Genomic DNA, 11067 nt, shown 5'->3' with positions numbered 1-11067 from the left:
AGATTGACTGCCATGTGCCATGGTCAGTTATATCAACAAAGGATGAAGAAAGCTTTTGATAAGAAGGTCAAGCCTCGTGTGTTCCGATAAGGTGACCTTGTGCTCAAGAAAGTCTTGTCTTTCGCACCCGATTCCAGGGGCAAGTGGACTCCAAACTATGAAGGTCCATATGTTGTTAAGAGAGCCTTTTCAGGTGGTGCTTTGATACTAACAACTATGGATGGGGAGGATTTCACTCGTCCTGTGAATTCAGATGCAGTCAAGAAATACTTCGCCTAGAAATAAAAATAGAATAGCTCGCTAAGTTGAAAACCCGAAAGGGCGGTCCAGGCAAAAGATAGAGACATAAAAAAAAATGAATATAGGTATCCCGCTAGATTGAGTACCCTACCCTGGGGCAATCTAGGCAAAAAATAGGGATTTGGCAAGTAACTGCATCCTGACAAGATTTTGTCCTACAACTCTCACCCGTCGGAGATTCTTGCTCATTCGCCATCAACCGAAGCTTCAAATACATCGAATTCAGAATTGGTGAAGCAATGGTCATTATGTTCAATGTAGCCCTTTTCCAATATATATCACCAATTTCAAACTTGTAAGATCTATGGAATCTTGCCATTTGCAGATTACCATTCCATCAACTAAATTTGAGCCTTTTATCCAATTATTTGCACTCTTATTTATTTCTGTCCAACAAAGGTTTTACATGTTTTCATTGAAAAAGTATCATTGTTTTAAATAATCGAATTTTTCATAAATTTGTTTTTAAACAAAATGAACATTCACAATGACATAAGGATACTTAAGAGATCTTCAGTGCTCTCCCAAGGATCGTATGATCCCCAACAGGGTAAGACATTTGTTCATATTCCTGGCATGTTTGTATCCTCTTCCTACCGGAGCCTCTTGTGGTTTTTTTTCCGCCAAGCAGAGTGTGTGATAAGATATTCATCCATATTTCCTCCTCAGCAGATGTGACCTTTGGTAGTACGGTATTTGGTGGTTGTTCCCCAGATTTCCTTCACCTCCTCGGATTGGTTCCCCAATAGAGTTGCTTATGCGGCAGATTTTATCTATGCAAAAACTCCTTTCCCCAGCGGGAATGACTGATGATCATTCCCCTGCAGAGGTCTTTGTTTCCAGGTACCTCTGATCCCCGACAGATTGGATACTCTCCGGTGAACCTGGCTTTCTCTCTTGAGATGTAGTACCAGATGTTTGTGTGCTTATTCTTTGGAGCCGTTTGTGTTAGAAATGTCTGTTTGTCAGCATTCATCATACATAAATCATGCATGTGTGCATATGATTTTCAAACATTCGGATATTCACATTACATTCTTTGCCACATATCTATGTTTGTTATCCTCTGCTAGTTGGTAATACATTTCCCAAGCAGATGTCGGTGTCTGATCCCTCAATATAGAGTCAGCCCATTAAGCAGAAAGTGTTTATCTTTCTTTCCACATTCCCCACTGAGTTATATCCTCGTGGACGACGGTTGTTTTCGCTTCCTCCCAACACATATATTGGGATGGGTTCCCCTATTGAGTTATATCCTCACTAGGACGAGTCTTGATTCAGTGTGCCTCTTTGGTTTGATTCTAAATTGGCCTCTTGAGAACTGTTTCCTTTGATTCCCTGTGGTATAAATGAATAATTGCTCAGTAATCAGTAATCATTCATCTTATCCCCGGCGGAGTCTGTGGTTTTCTACCCTTATACCGGTAGTTGTAAACCATATTTTCTCCCCTTTGCAAAGTTAATCTTTTTGTTCATCCTAGTTGATGACGGTTACTCTTCCGTGGGTTTCTACCCAGTATCCGGTAGATGTAATCCCCTCCTTGACGGTTAATTATCCAATATTCGGTGTTGATTTTCCCCTTTTCTCTTGGATAATTGCTCTGATTAGGCAGTTTATCCCCGGCAAGTCATCTTTCATGTACCGGTTGCCGGTAACGTTTGTTGCTCTCCTTGATTGGTCATCATTTTATACCTAGTTTTGGTATCCCGATGCCTTTCTTTCTCGGTTGATCTATCCTTTATTAACCCAGTAGCCGGTTATGGATAATCTCTCATGCGAGTATATTATCTACGTTCTGACGGTAATAGATAATATATCTCATGCACTCTTTGGTCGAAGCCTTTTGTTCTTCCCCAGTTGAGTAAGATTCGTATCCCTGTTTTGGAATCGAATGTCCATCCCATAATCGAGTTTGCTTTTTGCCCTCTTTTCGGATGATGAGTGTTTTGGGAAGATTCCCCAATTCACGCTTTGGTTGGTCACCTATTATATGCCCAGTAACCGGCATCCCTGGTGTTCCTTCCTTTTGCTCCCTATTATGACTTTTTGTCCCCTGTGGAGTCAGATTTTCCTGAGTTGAGATATACCTTTTAGGTCTTCCTCAGATGATTTGGTCGATTGATATGTCTCACCCTTATACCGGTCTTAGATATTCATTCTTCCGGGGCATGTTGTTCTCTCACCCTCATACCGGTGTTCAGATCACACGTCTCTTTGAGCTTATTACCCAGTAAACGGTAATACCTCATCTCGTTGCTTCCCCAAGAGTTCTGTTGGGATCTTCCTCAGTTGAGTCCTTTGCGGACATCCCCACCCATTTCCGGATTTTTATCCGAAGTATCCGTTACGGATAATTTTTGCTGTGTTGGCATATTCCCCAACACATGCACTTTCGAGTCAGCTCGAGTCCTTCCATTGATTTATTTCATGGATTCTCTCTGTGTCTCTCAGCAAGTCTCAAGTTGTGACCTGCTCACGCATTTTCATCCCTTTATTCCCCAGTAGAGTCTCTGTCCCATAGAATGACTTACTCATATGGATTGTCGGTTTCTTCGGTTTTCTTTTCTTCTTTGTGGAAACATATCCCCACGGAGTATTACCATCTGCATACATCTGCATCATGAGGTCTCTTAGGGACCAAAATTCGTCTCTTTGTTATTATTTAAGCCCATTCTACCCCGTCGAGACGAAGACTTTAACCTTCACTTCTCCGGCTAGAATGACCTTAAATAGGGGCATCTGTAAGACCCCAATTTTGTCCCTAAGATCCCTCATGGCATCATAACATTGCACTTGCATTGCCTCAAGGATCATTAGCATCTTGGTTCCCTTTGCCTTTGGGTGGGACCTTTTGTGAGTGGTTTGAGATCACCAAGTATGCTTGAATTGTATTATCATTGCTTTTTTTTACTAACCAAAAGCAAAAGAATATGTCACTAACATCTTTTATTTGTAGCTTAAGCAATCACCAGGTCAAGAGCTTCAAGGAGATCATTGGTATAAAGACATGGTCAAGAAGAGATGATAGAAAGCATGGTAATGGTTCCCAAAGCTATCATCCATCAAATATGCCTCCCTAGCATCTCAATTCATCATTTTGATCAAAGCAAGTCAAAGGGTTTGAGGGGTGTGCCCCAAGGAAACCCTAATTCATCTGTGCACCATAATGCCTTGCTCTTGAAGCAACCTCAGCCCATGATCAAATGCAATCAAGGGAAGTTCTTTAATTCATCATTTCATGCATATTTGAACTTATTTGAGTATCCTCAATCATCAATTCATCAAGGTATGAGTCATGGACTTGAGAAGTTGATCAGTCAATTCATCTGACTATTTTAAAATGCACTGAGACCTAACGTTTTATGTGTTGGTCAAATGGAGATAGTTCCAAATGAAAAACTGTCCTTAAGGACAATATGAACAACTTTAATGTTCATCAAAAATTGATTTGAAGCTTGGAAGGCCATCTCCCATTCCAATATATTATAGGTCATTTTGACTGAAACCCTAATTTTAGGGCAACTTCCCAAGGACATAACTCATTCATTTTTTATGATTTTGAGGTGGGATCAAATGCATTGGAAAGCTTAAGATGTCTATTTAAAATGTTATGTTGAACAAAATTTCAAAATCTCAAAGGAAATACATGTGATAATGCAAGACATTATAGGTCCTTTTGGGCCAAATGCATTAAAAGGCAAAAAAGTCCAACTTCAAGTGTCCATAACTCTCTCATCAAAAATTCAAATGATGAAAAATTTAAGTCCATTTTGATTTTCTTGAAAAGATCTACAACTTTGATGTTGGAGATGTTTTCATTTGAGACTTGCACCATCAAAACAGAAGGGTTTGAACATTGGCCAAATTTAGAAACTTTGCCTTGACATGTTTTGCATATTACACTTTAAACTCAAAATTCACGAATTTCCACACCTCAATTGGATTTTTTCCCAACATAACAATTGTTCCTTACATCAAAACCTTTCCAATCATTACTCACATGATCATGTTTGGACTTGGTAAGTGGTATTTTCGAAGAGGAAAAGCTTTTGGTTCAATTATGCATAACACTTCAAAATTCCATGCACAAGCATTTGCCATTCAAATTACACGTCCATTTCACCTTGGTTTGATTTCAGATTGCATTTGGCTTTGGTTTTGGGCCTTGTGCATGATCATGCAAGCCCATGCAAGGATTGTCCAAATTCATGCACACGGCTTTGATCACATTCTCCTTGCCATTTCCTCTATAAATAGAGACCCTATTCCATTCAAAATACACATCTGATTCAACCTGAATTGCTGCAGAAATCAAAACCCAACCTCTCACCAAAGAAGCAATTTCATTTTCTTCAAATTTTTCAGATCCAAAATTCAACTACTTCTGGTTGAATCTTTGGATCTAAAGCTTCTAGACCTCCATCATTTAGCTCAATGATCTTCTGTTTTGGCAAAGCAAGCAAGGAATCGAGCCTAAATCTCCAGAATTCAAGTTTGTTCACCAACTGGTATTTTCTTCGAAACTCATCATATATTGATCTATTTGCTTGGCCAAAGTGTTTTTTGAAGTCCTCACTTGAGAGGCAAGCTAGTGGTAGCTTCAATTTTGTTTTTCTTTGATCTGCATTTCCCATACCTGAATCTTCCACCTCAGATTTCTCAATTTATAGGAATCTTGAGTGTGATTCAAGGTTACAGGGGTGATGAACATCACCCCAGCTTCATTTTGGTATAAGGATCGTGCAAATTGGTGGAGGTTTGAAAACCTGCAAATCTGACCGGAATTTGGAAGCTCACCGGAGAAGAAGGTGGCTCCGGTGGCCGCCAATTGCCAGTTTAAATCTGGACCGTTGGATCTCATTTCGAGATTCAATCTCAGCCTTTGTTTGTTATGATTTTTTTTAATTCTTTGTGTGACGCGGTTGACTAAGGTTCACCATGAGCGCGCGCTTCAGGACTGTGTGATGTGTCAGCTCAATTAATGAGGCATCATCCAACGCTTCTCCTTTTTTCCTATTTTTAATTTCTAATTTTATTTTCTTTAATTCCCTTTTATTTCAAAAATCAATATCTTCTTTATTTTTAATCCAAAAAATATGGGACCAATTGCATTAGTCTTCAAATAACTTCTAGTTTCTAGTTCTGATTTTTAATATTTTTTATTTCATCATTTGATATTTTTTGTGAATTTTCTCTTTTCTGGTTATTTTTAATTCATTTTAAATAGTTTTTGATATTCAAAAAATACAAAAAATATTTTCCTAACCTATTTGAATGATGATGGATCTATGAAAAATATTCTCATCAATTTTTTAATTGATTTGAGATTTATTTGAGATTTTAGTTCAATTAGGTTATTTTTATTCATTATTAATTGATTAAAAAAAAATTCTGACTTTTAAAAATGCTGAAATTTTTTGTCAAACTTTGTTTGACCTTGTTGAACTTGGGATAAATTACTGGGACCTTTCAAGGTTTATTTGAAGTGATTTTGAAGTTTGACCTTTTCATTATTTTTAATTCAGGTTTATTTAATATTGAAAATGCCAAAAATATTTTGCTTATTGTTTGATCTCCATTCTCCATCTCCTTCTTATTCTTCTTCTTTCTTTTTTATCAATGAGTTGAAGGTTGATAAGTTAGCATTGATTAAGGAGACTTAATCTTCCTTGATTCAAATCTAATTCATCTTGATCAATTGATCAAGTGAATGGTTTTGCATTAAGGATAGGTTGTTTTCTAAATCATGCAAAAGGCTTAAACCAATACAAGATCAATTCTCTTTTTCCTTTTTGGCATGGCAAGTTGTTGGAACTTGGTTCACTAATCAAGACTTCTAACTTGTGTTGTTGCCTACATTATTATTGACCGGCCTCAGATAGTTGTGACTTCTACATAAGTCCAATTACGATTGCTTAACATAGCGCTAAATTTGCCTTATGGCACACTAACTACTAACACTAACTATTGACTATTAACATTTACTTCTTGCTCTTTAATTTTATGCAATTTACTATTCTTGCACATATTATCCATTTGCTTTTCCCTTTGCTCACTTGAGCACATGTTTATGTTAATGCCATTTGCCTTTTGCTCACTTGAGCACATAATTGTGTATATATTATTATGCTTGTGTTTTGTCTTGATTGTTGTGAACCAAATGCAAAGAAATGGACTTAGTTTCTAGGACTTTCCCTATGCAAAGAATGGAGAATTGGACTTAGATTCTAGGACCTTCCTTATGCAAATTTGGAGTAAATGGACCTTAATGATGAAGATGGATTAGAAGGACCAAATCTCTAAACTCACTCTTGTCCATTCTTGATTTACTTCATGGAGCTTTTGATGTTTTTGCTTTTGTGCTAGGGAATTCTATGAGAGCTCAAATTGGAATACCATTGCCATGCTCATTCAAAGTGAAAGACACAAGATACATTGAGGATCTCTTAGAAGACTTGTTTGATTGCTTATGCTTTGTGTGTTTGCTTATTCCAAAGGATGGGAGCTACTTGGATCATCAATATGATCTCAAGAGAGGGACTCCATTGTGGTTTTGTTTCCTTATCCCTCACCTTTTTGTTTTACTTAGGACTTAGCCCTTCTTCTTCTTCTCTCCACTCTAACCCAAGCCAAAACTCTTTGTGCAAACATTTAACCATTATTTTCAAACATTAGAAACCTAAGCCTCATGCATTTGATTTTCAAAACTTTCTTTTCATAACACTTATTTAGAATTGAATCTTTAAGTCAACTTTGACCATTTTTTGTATATACTTCTAATTGGTAAATATAACCCATTCAAATGTCTTTTTTGTGGTTCCAATGGCCACTCTCTTAATCAAATTTTACATAACCTTTAGCTATTAGGTTTGAGTTATCCTTGTGGTAGATGTAATACTCACCTATATCCTTAGTGATGGACAATGAGTCTTCCATGCTTATTATAGGGTTAACCCCTCACTAGCATGTTGAAGCTATCCTCACATGGTGGATTTGTGGTTTGGTTGAGTTTTCTCCCTTTGATAACAAAAGACCTTAAGGCTTTTGGACCAATCAATTCACCAACTTGTTTTGAGATTTTTACCCCGAACTACGAGGTTTTGATCCTAATCTTTCTATAAGATGGTACGTAGGCAATGGGTTTATCCATCCAAACACAAAATGTAAATAAACTTGTATATTCTCTTCTCATCTCTTCAATCATGTTTGCACAAACAAATTTTTCACAAAAAAAATAACAACCTTTACAACAAGTGTGAAAAGGGCTCCCTGGGAGTACCTAGGATGTTTTGGGTGCCTAACACATTCCCATTACATAACCAACCCCCTTACCCAGATCTCTGTTTCTTTTACTAGTTTTTGTTAAAACTATTAGGTTCTTGTTCGCTTTCTAACCATTCCTTTGGATAAATAGAAGTGAGGTGGCGACTCGACTTGTATGATTTACCTTGGATTTAGTCAATATCTCTAATGGTAACGAATACCCCGCTACAGATTTCATATCATAAAAATTGAGCAAGTTATGGTCTTGGGAAGTTGACCTCCAAACTATGGTTCAAACAAAATGACGTATAATCTTTCATCATAAAAAATGACTTTCCAAGAAAAATAGCTCTTGACTTCAACATTAAAGTTGTTTGGAATGTCATTTTGAGTAACGTTTCTCTTGGAATCATTTTCATATGACAAATAATGTAAGAGATAGGGTCTAGGGAATCCTAGTTTTGACCAGTTGACTTTCTCTGGTCAACCTCCATGAACCATCTTGTTAGCTTGACATTCTCTTGACATTTGGGACTAATGGAGGATCATATATGTGTAGGATTGTGAAATATGAAGTATCCCTTTAAATATTTGATCAATTGTTGAAGGAACTTATTGAAGAAGTCACACAAGATACGCAGATGAATTAGGGTTTCCAAGTCAAACAAGCTTCAAAGTCTTGATGATTTATTGATAAAAATGATATGTGAAGATCATGGGGATCAATATATGATGCCTATAACCAATGTGAACCATTTCTTGATTGCACTCCTTGCATTGCGGGTCTTAAACCTTAGATATGAGCTTGATAGAGCATAGGTGAGCATGCACACTTCCTACAAAAGCAACAAAGTATACATTGACATATTTTTGGTATCTTGGTTAGTAAATAATGAAAAACAAAATATGATACAATCAAAATGTGCTTGGTGATCTCTCCCAATGCAAACCCAATGAAAGAGGGGTAAGGATGATGCCAAGGTGTGAACCCAATGCTAATGCATATGATGAGATAGCATGAGGGATCTTAGGTTCAAAATTGGGGTCTTACAATTAAGACTTTGGGATTAAAATTCTAAGTTAAATTCTATTCCTAAAGGAGCATGTGGTAATATGAGTAAAAATGTCCAAAATTACCCCTAAAGGGTAAAATGGTCTTTTGACAATTTTTATCGAATCTAAAATTCTAATTATGAAAATTTTAGTTGAACTCCTAATTGATCTAATCAACCTAAATTCTAATAATCAAAATTAATCAAAAACTTCTTTTGTATTTTTTTTCTTTTTGCGTTAATGCAAAAATGCAATATTCCCCTTTAAATTTAAATTTTGAAATATGATGGAGTAAAACTTTATAACTATGTAATGTAAAAAAAAATATTTTTCAAAAAAGTATATATTTGATAAATCATAAAAACTCAATCCATAAATGGGGCGCATGAATGCAAAGGCACTAGATAAAAATGTCATAAAACCTAAACTAAATTCAAAACCATGTTCATATGCAAATCCTATTAAAAGAGAAAAAAAAAAGTTAAAGGTAGTTAGTTTTAGAGAGCTTCATGACACACCTTGTATGTTTCTTACTGCACTATGCAAATTTTCAAAAATACTCCCTGTTTCTGGAGATACATCTTCATAAGCACTCCAACACACACTCAAGTGAGACCATTCAGAGTGACACCCTATTATTTTGTTTATTTTATTCCGGAGATGCATCTCCGAAACATTTTAAGAAATACCTTATATATTTACCAGTTCAGTAGAAATTTTGGAGATGCATCTCCAGAAATATCTCGTAGTTACATTTCCGTAAGCTAGAGAGATCAGTACCAGATCCGAAAACAATAAAAAAATTCAAATTGAAATTAAGATTCATAAAAGAAAATTAGGATTAGATAGATGAGTTCAACATAAAATGCAACATTACACTTCAATATACAGGTGGACGTTTGCACGTCTTCAGAATATCTTCGACCGATCTTAAAATCATCGCTTCCAACTCGAGCAAAACTTTTATCTTGAAATAGAAAAACGTATTCCACATAGCCCTTACATCCGCTTGCGTCTTGAGCTCAAATTTTCTAAATTCAATCTTCCCTCTGTTGTCAATCGACAGTGAAAGATACTCGAGTTTCACAATCTTCCGATTGTCTCCGTAAGGTAGGAGATAATGAATTTCGTCTTTGATATCATCGAGGGAGGTGAATTCGTTGAGCTTGAACGTGCGTCTGGGAGCTCCGTTGTAGAATGAGACATTTGCGACATACCAGTTAATATTTAGTGACGATATTTGAGACATTTTTAGTTTGTGTGTAATATAACATAAGAGCACCTTAATTTATAGAAGACATAGATCAATATGGACCACTCAATGAGTGACATGTTGATTCTGAAGATATATCTCTAGAACCTATTTTTTCATTTACAAAAAGTTCAAATGTTGTTATAGGGAAGATCAAAAACGCATTAAGACAAAATATGAACAAAGGGTAAATATATAACACTTCATTTATATTGCGACACAATTACATACACATATTTGTTCAATAAAACAAGAAATTAAAATGGATCGAAACATATGTCACCGGCTAAATCTATTGGTGGTACCCCCTTGGACTTTTGTGCGTTTGATTCTCTTTCAATGTTGCTCAATTTCTCGAACTCCTGCATCCTTTCTATAAAATGATGCGGTCAAGTCTCGACTTTTGTTGTTGAATTAGTCGTCCACTCCGATAAAGTAAGTGGTATAAGGCATTCTGTTTCAAGTAAACTTGAACAAAATGATTTGCCAACATCTACCGCCTTCACCACAACACCTTGAACATTTGGAGAAACAACCATACCTTGTACATTCGGAGAAACAACTTGTTTTGAGAAAACATCAAGGTGCACCATATCTAATGAAAACAACTAAAACCATAATAGAACATAAGCACTACTACTACTGCAGAATGACTTCAAAAATGAACACAAACAAAGTCCGAAGATGTATCCCAGACAAGTTCATATACGTTACGGAGATACATTTTCGGACATGACGTAATCTTTTTCAGTAAAAATGGAAGATTAATGTGAGCAATGCAGGTGGAAAAGAAGAATCTTTACCTGAAATTCTATCTTCTTTTGCTCCTATGATGTGATGAACCAAAAGGATGGAGATTTGAAGTGAAAATGGATTGAGAATGAAGGATTTTTAAGATGAAGGAGTTTGGTTGAAAATCAACTATGTCAACAATGACTGTGTGATCATGCAGTTGGTTCTTTTATCATATATTTTCGGAGATGCGGCTCCGAAATATCTGACATGTAAAGGTGATGTAAATTTCAAAATGTCGCCCATAATTTCGGAGATGCATCTCCGGAATATCCACTGAACTGTTAAATAATTAAGGTTTTTCTTAAAATATTCCAGAGATGTATCTCCGGAATAAAAATTACCCAACATATATGGCTCCTCTCACAAAGACCTTACTTGAGTGTGCAAGAGGTGCGTTCAGAGA

This window comes from Lathyrus oleraceus, chromosome 3 (assembly GCF_024323335.1).
Source record: "Lathyrus oleraceus cultivar Zhongwan6 chromosome 3, CAAS_Psat_ZW6_1.0, whole genome shotgun sequence".
In the NCBI taxonomy this organism is placed as follows: Eukaryota; Viridiplantae; Streptophyta; class Magnoliopsida; order Fabales; family Fabaceae; genus Lathyrus; species Lathyrus oleraceus.
The sequence above is the reverse complement of the archived record's forward strand: the minus strand, read 5'-3'. Positions refer to the sequence as shown.